Below are 19627 nucleotides of genomic sequence, written 5' to 3'. Positions count from 1 at the left end.
CAAGACACCAGGGGAACAAGGTAGGTACTTGCTCTGAAACAGTACACATGTGGTCACACTCAGAGGCAGGTCTGTGCAGCCAGGCACACAGCACACACGGTCAGATAGCTTACAGTCACATTGAACCTGCACACATACACATGAATAGCCCCACATATGCACACACATACAGGAGCACACTAGCACAGGCATACACACCGACTGCAGGTGCTCACTCACGCCCACACTCCCAACCACCCTGACCTTCTGGATCTCGTGCAGACCTTGCTTCTGACAGGGAGGCAGAGCTTGGCCTCCGATGGCCCCCCTCAGGATCCTCCAGGTCTACCTGGCGTCTGAAAGTGCTTCTCACAGACTCAGGTCTCAGGCACACCCTGAGCCCTGCTTCCCAGCTGCCCAGTGAGACCCCTTCTCCAAGTCCTCCCTCATCTCTGCCATAACCCCTCCTGTAACCCACCATCCAAAGCCCCCAAAGGAGACGCTGCGCTTCCTGCCAAACATGGTCGCAGCTGAATAGCTGTAGAGCCCTGGGTCCCAGAGAAAGTCCCTGGGGCTTGTTAGAGAAAGATTTGAGAAGCAAGCAGCAGGGCCAAAGCCACAGGGTGGGGCACCAGGCAGGGCACCTCCCTTTTTGCCTGTCCCCCAAGTTGAGCTTCCTGTGGGTGAGGCTCCATGGCCTAGAGGTGTGTCCTGCACTCCAGGAGGCACCACAGCAGGCAGGGAGGTCACAAAGGGCAGCTTCCCCACACCCAGAAGAACCCACAACTCCGGAAGGGGCTCAGCCAACAGATTGCACCACAGCCCCATTTGGCAGCTGGCCCTACACAGCCCCAGCTTCCTGGAAACCAAAGGAGGCCCAAGGATTCCCATACCCTTGTCTGGGAGAGAAGAAGAGACCCATCTGAAAGTCTCAAAAGACCCTTCACAACAACTCCCAGATGCCCGGAACAGAGAACTTGCTGTTCCCCAATGCTCAGTACATACTCAAAAAAACAAACAAACAAACAAACAAACACCACACAGAAATAACTGCATGCATCTGTATACACAGACACACATCCACACATGTAGGCACAGAGAAAGCACACACAGGCACCTGCACATGTACACATGCATATACACACCAAGGACGCATAGGTCTACTCAGGCATGGGGATGCTCACATTCAAATCATTAGAGACACTCCCATGTGCACTGTGCAAGTAGAGTAACCCAAACTTTTACAGAAGTGAGAGCACACCTCTCGTTTACCTCCAAATGCCCATCCAGACACATGAACATGCATGGACGCAGGTGGGTATTCGTGAGTGCCCAGGACCGTACATATCCACACACTCAGAATGCTCATGTGCCTGGAACTGTTTATTTCATCACATGTACACACACACATAGAAGGAGTCTCAACTGCACTTCTTGGCCTCTTAAGGATCTAGACCAAGCTGGGAACCTGATTCCTGTAGGCAGAAGTGGGGAGGAAAACAAGCAAATTCATCCTTCCAGTGGGGAACATGCACTAGTTCTCATAGCCGCCCGCACCAGCGCTAACACAGTGGTGTTCTCTGGTAACAGCCCTTTGATCACAGACTCTACAGAGACGGCAGGTTGGGGGTTCCTAGGCAACAAGCAATGAAGAAGGACATGAAGCTGCTCTAGTTGCCTCCAGTGACCTCTGACCAAAGACCACTGTGGCTCCCAGCACAATCCTGAACGTCCTTGGTTGAAGCTATCCCTCATGCTCATTTGCAGCCCAGAAAGGAAGGTTTAGCCTGATAAGTTCAGACCTTGATGGCTTCCTACCGGACAGTTACTGCAGCAAGCTACTCCTGCTGTTTATCCCTGTACCCACCTCATACCAGGAGATTCCCAACAGGTACCAAGGACATCCTGGGGGCCCCACCTGCCCTGTTTTCCTTTAATCCCCCTCAGAGAGAAAAATATGTGTACTCAATGAGTCCCATGGTCAGGGGCGATTCCTTTCAGTCTGAGTTTGGCCAGCCCAGCATCTACTCAACTGGCCCCAGCAGCAGACTCAGATACCTAAGGAGACTCTAAGACCCAACCCACAGATGCCCCCATCTCCCTCTGCATCATGTCCTAAACTACAGGACAGAAGACTAGGGCTATGAAGAGTATAGGACACTGAAGCCCACCTGCAGGAAGATGGCAGAGAAAATGGGCCAACAGAGATCAATTTTTTTTTTAATTCTGTGTGTGTGTGTGTGTGTGCATGCGCGCGCATGTGTGTGTGCACACACTAGTGAGAGAACATATGTGTGTGGAGACCAGAAGGTGCGTATCAACCTCAGAAATACTGTTGTCCTCTCATTGGCCTGAAGCTTACCAATTATGCTAAGCGTGCTGGCTAGCAAGCCCCAGGTATCCACCCCCCTGTTCCTATCTCCTTAGGGTTAAGAATATAAATGCACACCATTATGCCTGGTTTTTCACACATGCATATCGCCAGTGCCAGAGACTGAACTCAGGTCCTCAAGTTTGCAAGGCAAGCGCTTTGCCTACTGAGTCATCTCCCCAGCACAGGAATCAAGTTTTAAGAGCATTGTCTGAGTTCCTATCCAGCTAGGTCAGAACCCAATGACCCAGTATGAACTGGATCTTTCTTCTCCTCTCCTCTTCCCTCCTCTGTCTCACCACTGGGAATGTCCTAAGAAAATGCCTTAATGAGCAAGACAACAAACAGCCAATCTATCAGCTCTGCTTCTTTAGCCAAGTCTGAGACTTCCAGCAGGCCGCCAAGCAACCTCACTGGGTAAAAAGCTTCAGGGTGAGCTACATGTTTTCCAAGGGTGGTTGAGGTAGATATCACATGAGTCTACTTAGAACAGAATGCCTTGTGCAAACTTCTCCGTTCTCATCAGTTAGCAGGAGCTGAAAGTGAGGCTGTCTCTGAAGCATACATCCGTATGTTTTCATGTATGTATTAAAGAAAGAGGTGGCGTGACAGTTGCACCAGACTTGGGCACACCCCACCACCCACATGTACCATGTGTGAACACTGCCCATCACACCTATTCAGGGGGAAGAGACAGTTGACAGATGCTCTTATCATAGGCCTCCAGGTCCAAGGAGACATGAAAGTTTGAGGCCACCTGTACCAAGTGTTCCAGGACACAGGCCCAGGCCCAAACACCTGCAGAGTATTAGGAAAGCAATGGGGTGGATTTCAGGCTTGAGGCCAGGCTAATCTCTGTCTCCAGAGTCTCCAACTCCTGGAAGTCACAAAGGGCATTGATAGGGCCCAGCTATCCCTCCAAGAAGCAACAGCAGCCTGGGGCACTGGTAGGAAGGAGACAGGAGTATTCTACATTCCTCAAGAACATCTGGATCCAGGGATGTTGGAGAGGCCAGAAGATCCTAAAGTCCCTTCATCCCCATGGTAAAAGCTAGACAGATGGAAGCTCCTGTGTGACTGACTCCATTTCAGTACCTGACCTCTGGAGGCAGGTGAGAGCCATTCTAGAGCCATATGTGCTAGCCCCTGCTGAGCTCTGAAGATAGGTGACCTCAGCCAAGTCACTTAACCTCTCTGGTCTCAGTTATTTTCTGTCATACAGGAAGGATGCTGCCAACCTCACACTGTTACGGAGGAACAAAAATGCTTGGCACAGGCTATGGGAACCATTATAATTACCACCTATCGTGACTCCGCCCCCTGCACAGTCCCTTTCAGCTTCCGGGCCCCCACTTATTCTGCCCTTTTTTGTTCCTCTTCTGTGGGGTGGTCAAAAGGAGGCCACCCAGCTCTCTGGGAAAGATTGTGAGCCAAGCGAAAAGGGAAGCACTATGTGAGCTTGCCCAGTCTGCCTGCCCCCACCCACTCACCCACCACAGCCTCCACTGATGAGAATGAACCAGAGCCAAGGGAGCACCCATTTATGGGAGATCACTATAAGCCAGAACTGATCCAACCACCTAGCTTAGTTCAGCCAAATACCAGCCACTGAGAAAGAGACTGGAATGCTGAATTTATGCAGCACCCATTGTACAGAATGAAAGACTAAGGCCTTGAAAACAATGTATGGCTCATGATAGAACAGTTATGATGTGGGAGAGAGCAAGTGCTAAGTCCTCCTAGTTCCTGCCCAAATGGGCCTCATCCCTCCCTAGCAGGCGTAGGCGAGTGTGTATACATACATACATACATACACACACACACACACACACACACACACACACACACACACACACGCCTACTTCAGGTCACATGTCACAAGGTTCATCATCCCTGGTGGAGCCTGTGGGAATTCCTGGGAGACCATCCTAGGAGACAAGACTTGTCAGGGCCCCGGCTTTGGGCAGAGCTCCAAGGAACAAACCCACCCATGGGCATTCGTGTAGATGGAACTGGTTCGCTGGCTGAGACTAGAAGACAACCCAGAGGCCTGTCAGTAGCAGGCCCTCCCTCCACTGTGTCCCCAGGGTCCCCAGGACAGGGGGTAAGGAAGAGGCAGTGGAGTTTCATCTGCTTGGGCAGCTCAGACCTTGTAGTTATTGTTTTTTTTTTTTTTTGGTTTTGGGGTTTTTTTTGGTTTGTTTTGTTGTTGTTGTTTTGTTTTGTTTTATTTCGAGACAGGGTTTCTCTGTGTAGCCCTGGCTGTCCTGGAACTCACTCTGTAGACCTCCTGGAACTCACTCTGTAGACCAGGCTGGCCTTGAACTCAGATATCCGACTGCCTCTACCTCCTGAGTGCTGGGATTAACTATTGTTATTTTAAAATGAGGACTGAACAATGAGACAAGCTCCTTCCCAGGGCACATAGATGGGCAGTCACAGAAAGTTCCCGGAAATGGGTGCCCCTAAAGAAGAAGCTGTAAACGGACCAAGCATTCTGTCCCAACCCACATCATGAGATGGCAGAAGGCTGAGCTGGGCAGCTCAGATCTCATCTCCCTCTTCCACTGTAAGCAAGTTATTCCTTCTTCTGGGGCATCCGTTTACCCTCCACAAACTGCCCTCTACTCCCTTCCCAGGTCAGCTGAAGACAAGGACAGAGGCAGCGTATGGCACAGATCTCTGGGGGAATGTAGGTCACTTCGCTGTGTGCCTTTCTTGGGGCCAGGGCTGCATGTCCCGTTGCACAAGTTCAGAAAAGGCAAGATGATGACAGAGACAACTGCAAGGGGCCACTTGTGAAAACGGGGGTACAAGTGCAAGACTCATACACGCTTTGATTGCACAACTCCTTCCTATCTGTTCAGCACAGCTGACCTGCCGAGGGAGTCACCATAGTGGCTGGCTGTGGCCTACAGAAGTGAGGGATCCTACCACAAACATTTCAAAATAACAATAAGGCAACATTTTTGCCAATTGGATAATAATTACTTTTAAAACAAGCTAATAAAGAAAAGCAATCACTTTAGAGGCTGGGGCTGTAGTTTGTCAGCAGAGCACTTTCATGACACTTACCAGGCCCTGGGTTCTAGGTCCATAAATCAGAAACAATAGGATCTTGATTTTAAGGCCAGCCTGAGCTACATAGTGAGACTGTAAAGCTAGAACTGTAATTTTGTTGCTTACAAGGCTAAGACAGAAGGACAGCTGTGAGTACAAGGCTAGCCAAGCTATAGAGGGAGACCCTGTCTCAAAAAAAAAAAATTAATGATAAAGTGCATACTTATAATCGCAGAAGTTAGGAGGTGGAGACAGGGGAATCAGACTTTCATGGACATCCTCAACTACATAGTGAGATTGGGGCCAGCCTAGGCTACATGGGACTCTATCACAAAATAAGTAAGTAAATAAAGTTACAAGAAAGGGCTGGTGAGATGGCTCAGCGGTTAAGAGTGCCAACTGCTCTTCCAAAGGTCCTGAGTTCAAATCCCAGCAACCACATGGTGGCTCACAACCATCCATAACAAAATATAATGCCCTCTTCAGGTGTGTCTGAAGTCAGCTACAGTGTACTTACATATAATAAATATATAACTAAATAAATAAATATTTTTTAAAAAGAAGGAGTTACCAAAAAAGCTCACTATAATATATGTGTGTGTGTACATATATATATGTGTGTGTGTATATATATGTATATATAAGATATACATAAATACACAAAAATACTTTCTTTATGAAACAGGGTTTCTTTGTATAACATCCTCACCTGTTTGTAGACCAGGCTGGCCTCAAACTCACAAAAATCAATCCCACTGCCTCTGCCTTCTGAGTATTGGGATTAAAAGTGTACACCCAAGTAGGTATGCAGATTTTTATAGCTCCCTAGACAATTTCTGGAAGGAGCCATAAGTAATGATCCAAGAGTGGTAACTTCAAAGAATGGGAATGGAATTGTCTGTCTAGATTCTAGAGGGTGCAGACTCACTACAGAAGACTGTTCTATGCTGTTATATTGTTAATGTTGCTTAAACCATTAACTCATTTTTTTAAGAAAAATGTTAAATAGATAGGGTGTGTGTGTGTGCGTGTGTGTGATTCAAAAGTATGCATACACAGGTTTGTATGTATATGGGTATCTGGGAGGGGCAGTGTCTGTGGAAGCCCAAAGTGTCTCCTTTGATCAGTTTCCACTTTATTCCTTTAGGTTGGGTCTAGCTAGCCAGCTTGCCCTGAAGATCACCTGTCTCTGCCTCCTAAGTCCTAGAGTTATAGGCAGCCACCATGGTTGGTTCTAGGGATGGGAATTCTGGAAACTTCCATGGTAAGTGCTTTATCTGTTGAGCCATCTGTCTGGTTCTTGCTCTGTTTTCTGAGACTGGGTCTTTTACTATCACTCAAACTGGTCTGGAATTGACAGCAATCCTACTGCCTCGGTCTCCTGACTGCTAGGATCACAAAGATGAGGAGAGGGAGGAAGAGGTTGTCGTGATGAATAGGGTAATTTTTTTCAAGCCTCTTGAATTCAAGTTTTAGAGTTCAAATGATCACTGACCCTGGTGCTGGTCCCAACCTTTCTAAAGGAGTCTGTCTTCACAAAGAAGAGGTAGGACCACGATCCCTCATGCCTCGACTCCAAGTGGTACTGTCATCTGGTCTTCTTAGATAAAGAATTATAAAGGAGCCTGGAACACAGGTTTTCTAGAAGGAATTTGAACTTATGAATACAAATCCTTTTTTAAAAAAAACTGTACATGCCAAGCACAGTGTGGTGCTAGAGACCTACAATCACAGCTGCTAGAGAGGCTGAAGCAGGAGGATTGCTTAAATCAGGAGTTCAAGGACTAACCTGGGCAACATACTAAAATCTCAAATAAAAAAAAAAAAAAAAAAAAGGGAAGCTACTGGGTGTGGTAACTTTTTCCAGGCGTCCATTACATAACATATACACCTTTAATCCCAGCACTCGAGAGAGAGTCTGAGGCAGGAGGATTTCTGTGTGTTCAAGACCAGTCTAGTATAGGTAGCAAGTTCTAGCCAGTCAGAACTATATAGTGAGAATCAGTCTCGAGAGAAAGAAAGAAAGAAAGAAAGAAAGAAAGAAAGAAAGAAAGAAAGAAAGAAAGAAAGAAAGAAAGAAAGAAAGAAAGATAGAAAGGAAGGAAGGAAGAAAGAGAGAGAGAGAGAGAGAGAGAGAAAGAAAGAAAGAAAGAAAGAAAGAAAGAAAGAAAGAAAGAAAGAAAGAAAGAAAGAAAGAAAGAAAGGAAGGAAGGAAGGAAGGAAGGAAGAAAGAAAGAAAGGAAGAAAGAAAGAAAGGAAGAAAGAAAGGAAGGAAGAAAGAAGGAAAGAGGCAGACAGACAGACAGAAAAAACATGGCACTGGGACTTGTAAAACACCAGTTAGTATCCCGGTTTGGTGTCGGATGCTGGCTTTATAAGTGTATGCTGAATTGGTAGGAACTCATCCATGTGTAGGCTTAAACAGTGTGCACTGCTATGGAGGTATATTGTGCTTCAATAGAAAGTTTTCTCTTTTTTTTTCAAAATATGCATGCCCTTTGACCTAGCAATTCCATCTTCTCTTCTGCTCCCTCCCATGCTCAGAGGTGGATGCCCAGTTGTTCTTTCCAGGTCTCCATCACATAAGTGTCAACCCCATTAGGTGCTGGAAACAATAGGAGTCTCCAACCCGGTGGGGAAGGGGTAAACACCTCCTGTCAACAGGGTACAGGCCAGCCAACACAGTGCGCCAGGACACAGCACTCACAGTGGCGGGCAAAGTCAAGGTCAGCTTCAGGGTGGATTAAAGAGAGCACAATCGAATCGTCCTCTAGAGCAGAGTGTTTGGTGGGAGGGCATTGGGCAGAAGTTTCTCCCCCCTGTGCTTTCCTAAGTGTCCTTACTAGGAGGCCTTATTTTTATAACTGGGGGGAAAAATAGTAGATACTCTTTAAAGGAAGCCTAAAGAGGCAAACTCACATGTGCTCAGCATTCAGAAAGCCCTGGCGTCCATCACCCAGCACCAACCCATTCATGTCTCAAAGGTACTAAGTATGAGGATCCTTTGCACTTGAGGAGCCTGGATTCAAACCCCAGCCCCGTGGCTTGTCAGTAATTCGGGCTTAGGCAAGGTTCTTAACTGGCCTTCAACAGGTTTGCAGCTCAGACACAACTTCTGTAAAGTAGAGATAATAGTGCCTTCTTCAGGGCTGGAGAGATGGCTCAGCGGGAAGAGCACTGACTACTCTTCCAAAGGTCCTGAGTTCAATTCCCAGCAACCACATGGTGGCTCACAACCACCCATAATGAGATCTGATGCCCTCTTCTGATGCATTTGAAGACAGCTACAGTGTACTTACATATTATAATAAATAAATCTTTTTTAAAAAAATAGTGCCATCTTCTAAAGGGCATTGGGGGTCAAAATGAGATCACACATGTTAAACCTTCAAGGCCATGCCTGCCACAGTCCTGTAGACTTGTCAATTAATGTGCCTGCTCAAATTCTTCCCTATTGCCAGGCAAAGTGCCCCATGTCTATGATACCAGCTACTATGGAAGCTGAGGCAGGAGGATTGTGACTTTGAGTTTAAAGCCAGCTTGGATTAAGTGCTGAGCCCAACTGGACTATGTAGCAATACCATGGCTCAAGAAAGAAAGGGCTATCGGGTCTACCATTCAGAAGTAGGGCCAGGGAATTGCCCCCAGATGACTCTGATCCAGTAAGAAATTCTGGAATGACACTCACTAGAGCATTTCCATCATCAATGATGGCCCTATTGGCTCTCGGTAGACTTGGATGCTAGGGGCTGCCCTGAAGGGCCTTCTCACTAAAGAAGATCACACTTAGCTGGGTGTGGTGGTGCACGCCTTTAATCACAGCACTTGGGAGGCAGAGGCAGGCAGATTTCTGAGTTCAAGGCCAGCCTGGTCTACAGAGTGAGTTCCAGGACAACCAGGGCTATACAGAGAAACTCTTGTCTCGAAAAAAAAAAATTACACTTCTAGGTCTTTGCCTTCCATCTGTTCACTCCATCCAGCTGAGCCCTCCCCAAGTCTCTTCTAGCATCCGAATACACTGCTCACCAGGGTGCGGCACAGGGTACACACTTGCGCCCTCTATGTACAATTTCTGGTAGTGCGAAGAGAGCACGGGATGTCTTGGTTTTTTGTTTTTTTGTTTTTTTGTTTTTTGTTTTTTGGTTTTTTTTTTTTTTTCTAGGAAGGCAGCCACATTGCCTTTGGCAAAAAGGAGAGAGGGATAGAGAGAAAGAACCCTCAGTGTTGCAACAAGGACACCATGTGAGGGCGAGTGGTCCCAGCCTGGGTTCCGACATTAAATGTAGCCATGGAGGAAACACTTCACTCTCCCAACCTGAGCCTTTCAGCTATACAGAATAAGAATAAATTTAGTTCACTCTCTCTTTCCTTCATTCTTTCTTTCTTACCTTTTTCTTTTGAGACAGATCCTTGCTAAGTTGACCAGGCTAATGATGAACCTGCAATTCTCAGCCCCACCAAGTAGCTAACCAGGCCCAGTTTGTTCCATGTTTGAAGCAGAATCATTATGCAGGCCAGGCTGGCCTGCCCTGGCGATCCTCCTGCCTTCAGCCTCCTGAGTGATGAAATCAAGGTGTGTGCTAATACATCTGCCAGTATAAATCATTTCTTGAGCACTTCTGGTGAACTAGGAAAGCCCAAATTTCTTTTCCCCATTCAATCCTTATTAGAACCATATGTACTTTCCTAATAGTTCATTAGAACCTTGAAGTTAAGAAGTTAAGGCCCAGGGCTGCTGGGTAGCAATGGCAGAATTCAAACCAGAGCCTTCTCTCTGCTATTCTTACACACTCTTACATACCAGTCTCCAAATGAGTATAGTGTTGAATGTGAAATGCCAACAGGCTGGACTTAAACAAATCTCAAGATTCTCCCCAGAGTACCTGAGAACGCCTGGCAGAGAAGCCTCGCCATCCTGGGCCAGAACAGACAAGCTGGGCAGAAGGACCATTTCCCTGGCAGGTGAACATGAACTCCAGTGAAGGCAGGTGGCTGAGACAGAAGGAGAGCCAGGGAGCTTGCCCAGACACTAACCGGGGTGGGAGCTGCAGCTCAAAAACAGCACATTCATGATCCAGTCGCTTGCATAAAGATGGAGGTGCTGTTGGGGCTCAACCCACACCCAGGCCCAGAGTGCATCTCAAGCCCCACCCTCATGGCATGACCACCAGCAACACATAGAAGAGAATGAGGCTAAACCTGGAATGATAAAACAAGCCAAGACAGAAAAGATCTTTTCCAGGCCAGGAATGCTGCTCAGTTGGTGGAGTCCTTGCCTAGCACACAGGAAGGTCTAGAGTTGTATCTCAGCACCACAAAAACTGTATGTGATTGTGTGTGCAAGAGGATCAGAAGTTTAAGGTTATCTTCAGCTACATAGTAACCTTGAGATCAGCCTAGTTTTAAACAAGACCTTGTCTCAAAGAGGAGGAGGAGGAGGAGGAGGGGAGAGGGAGAAAATAGGGAGGAGGGAGAAAAAAGGAGCAGGGAGGGAAAGTGGGTAGGAGGAGAGGAAGGGAAAGAGAGGAAGGAGGAAGAGGATGAGTCCACACATGTGTGTATAGCTGCAGGTACACTCACGTGTCTTGTGTACCTGTACACTTATGAACATGCATGCATGCACACAAAAAAAGACGCAAAGAAAAAAATGCCTTGTCCATTCAAGTTTCTCCTCTTCCCTCTGCATGCCCCACCTTTAGAAAGCTCTACACGGTGTCCACACTTAGCAGATGGGGAAACTGGGGCACAGAGAGACTTAGTCAGATGCTCAAGGTCAAGAGCTGTGGCAAATGTGTGTGTGAGACTCTGTACCTTGGAAATCATGCTGTACCACTCCCAAGGTTGGGTAGGAAAAGCAAGATACCTTCCTCATGGTTTTCTTGGGTTGCTTGTCTCTTCACTCAAACAGTATGCTGGGCAAAAGCCTAAACTAGCACCCGAAAAGAATGCATAAATATACATGAGGAGAGGAGCCATGTGTGACAATAAGCCAAGTGCCAGACATGAGCAATGAAGCCAGCATGTAATTCACCCCTAAACCTTAAATCACCCAGATGACACTAGGTAGAGAAGATATGAGTGTTCCCTGCTGAGCCCTGTCCAAACTGCAGATTCATGGGCAAAATAAATGCCAGCGTGACTGTAAGCCATACACCTCTGGTGGCTAATATGCCATATTAGATCAGTAGAGAAGCAGCAGAGTTTGAATTTTAACCAGTCAAGCTGGCTCTGGAGGTGATTCTGCAGCATGCCCTGCTGTGCAAGAGGCTGTGCAGAGGAAGGGGCTAGAGACAGAGGCAGAGGGCAGAGGCATGCCTCACCAGTCACTAGCCCATTAGTCATCAAATGCTTCTAAGGTTTATTGTTGATTTGGTTGGTTTTGGGTGTGTGTGGTTCTGTTTGTTTGTTTGGTCGGTTTGTTGGTTGGTTATCTTTGGCTTGTTTTCCAGTCCTTACTGTGTTCTGGGCTCTTCTAGTTCTGAGAAGATTTGGGGAAATAGATTGACACACCCGTGCTCCAACGGGCAGTGAGGAGGCGGGACAACTCAGGCAGGTGTGTATAGTGAATGGGTATGATTCACAGGGGACCAGCTGGCCAGGGAGCCCTGCTTCAGTGGAGTAACCCTGAAGGCCCTACCTGAGGGTGAAATGAAAGGGATGAGGTGGTCAAGGAATGAAAGACATAGGAAGCAGTGTCAAGAACAAACCCGGGTGGGCGCAGGTTCCAGCTCCACCCCTTCCTACCTTTGATCTTGGGGAAGTTACCTCCACAAGGGAACAGCAATGAGATGTTACTTCTTAGGACTGTCATCCCCACAGGTAAGGCTTGCTTCAGGGAGTAACTGAGCTAACACACATGGAGCATGTAGCCAGAGCCCAGCACAGGAAGACCTATTCTGCAGAGACCAAGACCCCAGCAGGAAGTCCAAAGTCCCAGAGACCACTTTGTCTCCTGTCAATGAACCATACTAACCAAAAATATAACAGAAGAATATACATAGGGGTCAGAGAGCCTGCCACCTGCAGCGTAGGTGACAAGAACTAGAGTAGGTCAGAAGGTGAAAGAAGGAACATGCCTCACCAGCAGAAGCCAATACACAGACCCTTCCACCTACTCCTGCAGCCAAACCCCTCCTCCCCCCACAGAGTTCAAGAGGATGGGGTTGGAGGCTGGACTCTCACTCTCCAGGAGACACCCTAAAGGCATTGGACTCCCACACATCCCAACAGGGGGAAGCAGCTGTCTCAAGGCAGGGGGGGAGGGCAAGGTAAGGAAAGCCAGTGAGAGGGCAAAACTAGGTGGGGGAGGAGGGAGACACAGGGAGCTTCAAAGAAGGGCAGAAACCCAGCTGGGATAAAGTATCACCTGCCATCGCACTCTATAGGACCTTGGTGAGCACCCAGCGGGTGGGTGGCTGACATACATCCAAAGGTACCCAGGACAAGCACAGTGCATGCAAAGACATGCCAGGAGCCACAGAGATGTCTATACATTGATCCAAAAGCAAGGCCTCCAGGACACACAATGGCACCCAGCATGGGTGTGTATACACACACACACACATACACACACCTCAGTCCTCTTGACTGCCTGCCACTCTCCTCCTGCTCCAGTTCAATTCCAGCCACTGACCCTGGATGTACCAAGGTCCTGCAGGTGACTATGCCTGGTGCCATCTGCTGATCCAGACCTCATAAATCCCAGCCAACCTAGCGTGACACAGGAAGAAAACTATCTATCCTGTGTCTACATCAGAGAGTGGAGGAGAGGTGACCTGGTCTTAAGAGAAAGGTGCAAATCAGAGCTTGGGCAAAGCAGAAAGGGTCAGCCCAGCCTTTGCCATAGGCTGGGGCCTCCAAGTCTGAGCAGGCTTGGGCATTCCATATGCCTTCAAAGCCATGGCTGCTTTGTAACATGAACAGATGGGCAGGAAAACCCTTAGCCATATCTGGATGCCCCAAAGAGTGATAGCAAACAAAGAAAAAGAAAGCACACGCACACATATGCACGCACGTGCACACACACACACACACACACACACACACATAGAATGGCAGGAAAGATCAGGCATGAAACAGAACTTCCCTCTGGAAAGACATCAAAGCACTGACAAGGATGAGGAGAGAATGGGTATGGCAGCATCAGTTTTCGCTTTTGTTTTTGTTTTTAAACTAAGCTTATTAGGACAAAAGCCACCCTCAACTGCAGAAGTCAGACTTGTCTTTAAATGACTGCTGAACCTCCCCAGCCTGTGTGGGGTGTGACCTTGCCTATAGACAGAGAGATGGAGGCAGTGACCTTTGCAATGCCAGCCTGAGCTGTCTGTGCATGGGTGGGAGGTAGCTGGATACTTCCCTACAGCATGACCTCTCCTAGAGGGAGTGCCACGTTGCTTAGAGATGGGAAAGGGTAAAGCGGTCAGGGCCACCTGGTACCATGGCAACAGGCCCTGGCTAAGGCACATCCACAACTCCCTTAGCAGATCATGACAGGACCTAAGTGTTTGAAGATGGCACCACCCCTGTCAAAGAGGGTGTATAGCCCAGAAGGAGCAGTGAGCGCATGGGAGAGAAAAGCGAGGAGGATTGGAGGGGCCGGACCCTGACATATGAAGTCTGCTTGGCTTATCTTCTAGGACTCCCCGAGTAACTTTCAACAGCTCCTTTCCTTCCCCTGCTGCCACCATCCCTCTCCCTCAGGCCCAGCCTATACTACGTTCCAGACACCTCTAACTCCGGGTACCACGGCTGACTACTCACCGCCCAGCCTTGTACTCCAGCGTTTTGGCCACCTCCTGCCAGTCTGCTCCATCTCCTGTCTTGTCTGCAGTTTCTCTAGGCTTCCCCCACCCCCTGCCCTGTCCTTTCCTGACTACAGCCCAGACCAGTGCCCACGACCATCTGCCATCTCCAAATGCAAGCATCCACTCCTCCTTCAAGCACCTGCTTCCAAGCGACTGCTCTCTCGTCCTTCCCTGCCCACTTTGGGGCTCCTGCACCCTCCTGGGTATCATTGGCTCCAATTATCAGACTGTGAACCAAATCTAGTCCAACCTGGGGAACTGGGCCACAGCCCCAGAGGCACCAACAAGAACAGAAGTCTGGCCCTCGAGCCTCAGATTTCACAACTAGGAAGGGTCTTGGTGGGGGTGGGGGGGTGTCTACCTGGTCTCATTCACAGAAGTGGATGAGAATCTGTACCACCAGACCCTGCTGCCTTCCCAGCTGCTCAGAACTCTTCCATCAGTAATGCCCTTAGCCAGATACCCAAAAATCCAATAAAGAGCCAGACATACTGGTGTGTGCCTAAAACCCCAGCCCTTGGGCGGTGGAAGTAGAAGGATCCAGAATTCAAGGTTAGACTGGTTTACATGAGACTGCCTCAAAAAATATTTTTTCCACCAAAGGCTAGCACAGAAATGTCTACCTATAATCACAGCTACTTGGGCAGCTGAGGCATGAAGATCTTGGAGCTACACAGCAAGATCTTGTCTCAAAAAAAGAAAAAAATCAAGTCAGACATGGTGGCAAATGCCTTTAATTCCAGTACTTGGAAAGCAGAGGCAGATGGAGCTTTGTCTAGTCTACAAAGTGAGTTCCAGGACAACCCAGTTTACACAGAGAAACTTTTTTTTTTTTTGAGACAGGGTTTCTCTGTATAGCCCTGACTGTCCTGGAACTCACTTTGTAGACCAGGCTGGCCTCAAACTCAGAAATCCGCCTGCCTCTGCCTCCCGAGTGCTGGGATTAAAGGCATATGCCACCACTGCCCACCTACAGAGGAAACTCTTATCTCAAAAATCTCAAAAATAAATAGATAGATAGATAGATAGATAGATAGATAGATAGATAGATAACTTGCAATATCCAGATAAGAAAACTGAAGCTCAAAAAGCTCAAACTTGCCCCAGGTCAGTGTGTGGGATGCCTCAGCATGTCACTGCCAAGCCTCTTACCCTACCTCCTACTCCAGCCACCTCCATATTGACCAGTCACTGCCCTTCACCCTAGATTGGAAGTAGGACATTCTAAGTGCCATGCATCAGAACTGAATGAGGTCACACCAGGCCCTCTGCAGAAGTGGTGTGGGTCCCCATAGAAAACCATTTGAACTTCACTTGTGCATCATCTAAAAGCAGAAGGGAGTTAATGACCATGGAGGGACCCTTGGGGGAAGTGGAACTGCTAATGGTTTCTTTCCCCAACAGAGCAGTTCTGAAATGTAGCCCTTAGGCTCCTCGGGAGACCCTCAGGAGAGGAGCAGCAGATGGTAAGGAAAGCCTCTGTGCACTGCTTGCCTTTTTCATCCGTGTACCCTCTGCCCCACTGCCCTCTATCCACTTCCCAAGTAAAGCTGGGGGCAAGCCCTTCTCCCAGGCATGCCTAGAGTAGGGAGTGGGGGTGAGCACACAGAGAGCTGGGGATGGCGCAGCACTTCACATCCAGGTCTCAGTGCCAACCAGTTATCACCAACAATGTCACCAAAGATAGTAGTTAAGCCTTCATGCTCAGCCAATGTGCCACTCTGTCACCGCCATCCATACCAGAGCCCTTTTCCTTTAAAGTTCAAATCATTCTGACCTCCTGTGACTCTGTCACACTTGATCAGATTTGCTTGCTTGCTTGCTTGCTTGCTTGTTTGTTTGTTTGTTTGTTTGTTGCTTTGGAAATCTCTAGTTTGATTTTGAGTTTGTGTTTGTGGCTTCTGAGACGGGGTCTAACTTTGCAGCCCAGGGTTGCCTTGAACTTGTGGCAATCCTCCTGTCTCAGCCTTTCAAGTACTGGGATTACAGGTATAAGCCACCATACCTCAAAGCGGGTCTTAGGAAAGAGAGAGTAAAAAGCTATGGAGGGGTCACTCACAAGAGGACCTTCTGGAACAGGGACCACTTCCTGTTGAGCTAGGATGCCCTGACCCTTGCCAAGGTGAACATCTGCCCCTGCCCCAAAACAGCAATCACAAAGGGTCTTGGCTTCAACATGCCATCCCATCCCAAGCCCCAACCTTCCCCTGCTCCTCAACATCTAGTGAGGGAGGAGGGGCCTGAGTCAGCTTCCAGACACCTGAGCAGACACATCCAGCAGATACCCACCCTTAGCGCTGGGCAGCCCAGAACCCTTGCTTAGAGGTAGGTGATGCACAACCCCTCCCAAGTCCTGAGGGAAATCACTGCCCAAGACCTCACAGGCCCTGAGTCACTCCCAGCCTCCAGGCAGCTGTGCAAGCTTTTCTGTTTATTCTTCGCCCACAGCAGGAGGAGCAGAGGGGATGAGAGCTTTCTTCACCAAGGGAAACTGAGACCTATGAGGCTCAAAGGATGGCATGCCCCGATACAGGTCCAGGACAATTCAAGTAATACCTTTAGAGGCGACCTGATGGGAGCCATTCAGAGGCTGATCCATGAATTTCGAGCGCAAACCCTGGTAGCATGTAAATGCCCTTCAGATTCGGTAAGGGTGAAAGAAAGCTACAGGGGAAAGCAGGGTGCCTCTTACCAGCTCCCAAGTCAGACATAACAAGTATAGGCAAAACCAAAGTGCAATCTATAGAGTCCCTCTGTCCTGTAAACAGGACCCCCACCCTTGACTGTCACTGCCACACCCACCCAAGGCCTCTAGAAATGAGCATCAGGCTGCAAAGCTGGCCTTGCCCCGCAGGTCCATGAAAGTCTCTGGACCGATTACTCCAATTCTACTGCCTCTCCCTGGAACAGGCACAAGCTGGCTTGGGGACAGACAGGCTGGGGCTTCTGCTCTTGCCAATAAAAACAAGTCCTCCCTCCCCAACCTAGCAGCCTAGCTTCAGCATCCTCTTGGGGTTCCTGGCTTCTTTCCTGCTACTGCCACCTGTAAACACCCACGTCTGACCTCCATCTCGGTCAGCGTCTTTCACCAGACTCCAACAGGGAGCTGACCAATATCACACGCACACACGCGCGCGCGCGCACACACACACACACACACACACACACACACGCCCCTCTTCATGGTGTGTATGCTGTGTCGCATCCGCGCACCCGGCAGGGATTTCTGTGGACTGTCACCCTACCTCCCAAACAGAACCCAGTAAGCCTAACTGCTTGGTGCGATGGGCGCGCGGAGCTCACCCGGGCCATCAGTGCTTTGCCAACACACACATCCACTCTCACAGCATCCTCTCCAATTCCACGCTCAGTCACACCCAGGACTCGCGTCCAGATGCACGCCGGCTGTGAAATTACAACCTAGCCCAGAGCCACTGACCTTCCCACACTCCCGACGTGGACGGAATGTTAATAGTCAGTCCTGCCGGCTCACCCAACGCGCGCGCTGATCGGCGCGGCGCCCACAGCTCTCCATCAGGACCGAGCCCCCTCCTCCTCAACGCGGGGTTCCCTCGCAGCCCGCCCAGCCGCGTGCACCGTCACCGCGGCGCGCACACGCGCACACCGGCCGGCACAAAGCTGCGCCCTGCCGCCCGCCCGCGGCCGCTCGCACACCTGGCGGGCGCGCCCCCGGCCTACGGAGCGCGCACACGCAGTCTCTGCCCTAGTCCGCTAGATCCCGCGCTCCAGCCCCTCGGGGCTTTTCGGAGCTGGGTCCCAGCGGCGCCCACCGCGCAGCTGCGGGAGACCGGGCTGGGTTTGGGATACCGCCGGTACTAATCGTCGAGCGCCCTGAGGGATGCTCGTGTCCGCGCTGTCAGGATATTGCCCCGGGCGGCTCCTCCTGAACAAAGGCGCAGGGTGGGGCAGGTCCTGGGGATCCCAGAGAATGAAGGGAGAAGCCCACCTGCCCGCAAAGGTTCCTGAATCATAGGGCGCACGACACTGGGGGACTGAGAAGCTGAAAGATTCCTGGATTCCTGATGGGACTCTCCTGAAAGCGTGCTGTTGGAACTTGGAAGTAGGAGATCTTCAGGGACTGCCGAAAACCCTGACGCTGACCCCTGACTGGGACCTGACAACCTACAGCTTTGATTCATTCCCTCCGAAGACTCTATCCCATCTTCCACCAAACCAAAGATGCTCCTGAACTTGATGTTGAGGGACCGATGTTCCAGACATTCTCCGTAACCCCCACAGCAGGCAGCCTCTGATGCGCCTCCATTAATGGGAAGCTCAATCCCTGGAGGCAGCACTCCGGCAGCTTAAGCCCGAAAACATCTTTTATTTGCACGGAAATCTTCCTCAGTCCTAACCGTTGGACATAGCTCATTCTGTTCTGGGCACGATGTTCTGCGTCTAGAACATACCTCACACTTACTGTTTTCTTTGCAGAGATATAGTCTTACATCAGTGTCCTGCGCTCCCCTCCCCTAGCTAAAGCTCTCATCACCACGGTCTCTGTATGGCTGCCCCTTTGTGTGGTCCAAGACCTCTTTCCATGCAAGTCACTTATCTGCGTGCCCTATTTTAGACTTCTGAGCAATCTTATCGGCTTGACAAACTATCTCCATGTTTGCATGCTGATGGTTGGCCTTTCACACTCCAGTGTGTGTCCTATGTCAGGCAGAACCCTTGCCTGGACCACTCTAACCCCAGAACCTGGCCCAGAGCACAGTCACAATGCTCAGTGTTAGAAGGAAGTAAGGAAGGCAGGGACGGTGGACAGACCACAGTCTGGATCCTGAAATGCTAAGTGCCGGACATTGGAGGTTCTGGCATGGGATCCAGTAGGGGAAAGGAGCTGTCAAGTGCCCACGGAACCAACAGGCAGACAGCTTTACAATAGAGAGAACATTTCCTTCCCTTTGGATCCTATCCTGAGCACTTGAACCCCAAGATTCCAGTGCTGGTCAGCAGAGACAGTTCAGGAAGTCCAAGCTAACCCTAACCACCTGAGTGTGATGCTCAGGACACACGTGATGTAAGGAGAGAATTGAGTCCTGAATGTTGTCCTCAGACCTACTCAGGCGTGCCATGAGGCACATGCATACCATTACACACACAGACACACACACCATAAATATATTTCTTAAAGAATAATAAAATTGAAAATAAAAACTACAACAAGAAAGAAAGAAAGAAAGAAAGAAAGAAAGAAAGAAAGAAAGAAAGAAAGAAAGAAAGAAAGAAAGAGAAAAAGAGAAGAAAAGAAAAGAAAAAGAAAAAGATGAGTGCTTACTTTGGTCAGTGTCTGAAACAAGCCACTGAGTCAGAACCCTTCAGGAAGCCACTTGCCTTGCTCAGGTGCCTGGGTGCAGACAGGATTAGAGGCCAGCTTTGATTTTACCTT

General features: G+C 49.2%; 1 protein-coding gene across 2 annotated transcripts in view; it reads right to left on the bottom strand.

Moving 5' to 3' along the window:
• Nucleotides 1-19627, bottom strand: part of Rap1gap2 (RAP1 GTPase activating protein 2) — a 214730-nt gene that overhangs the window by 190310 nt on the left and 4793 nt on the right. Inside the window, exon 1 of one of the 2 annotated variants that reach the window (XM_029483716.2) lies at nucleotides 17654-17833. The exons of the other annotated variant lie outside the window; for it this stretch is intronic. The gene's annotated coding sequence lies outside the window, so the exon portion shown is untranslated. Of the gene's footprint in view, nucleotides 1-17653; nucleotides 17834-19627 lie in introns of those variants that run through there. 2 annotated transcript variants of the gene reach the window in all.

Source organism: Mus caroli, unplaced genomic scaffold (genome assembly GCF_978045245.1).
Source record: "Mus caroli unplaced genomic scaffold, Mus_caroli_1 scaffold_13, whole genome shotgun sequence".
Taxonomy (NCBI): Eukaryota; Metazoa; Chordata; class Mammalia; order Rodentia; family Muridae; genus Mus; species Mus caroli.
Note: the sequence above shows the minus strand (reverse complement) of the source record. Positions and strands in the feature narration are given on the sequence as shown.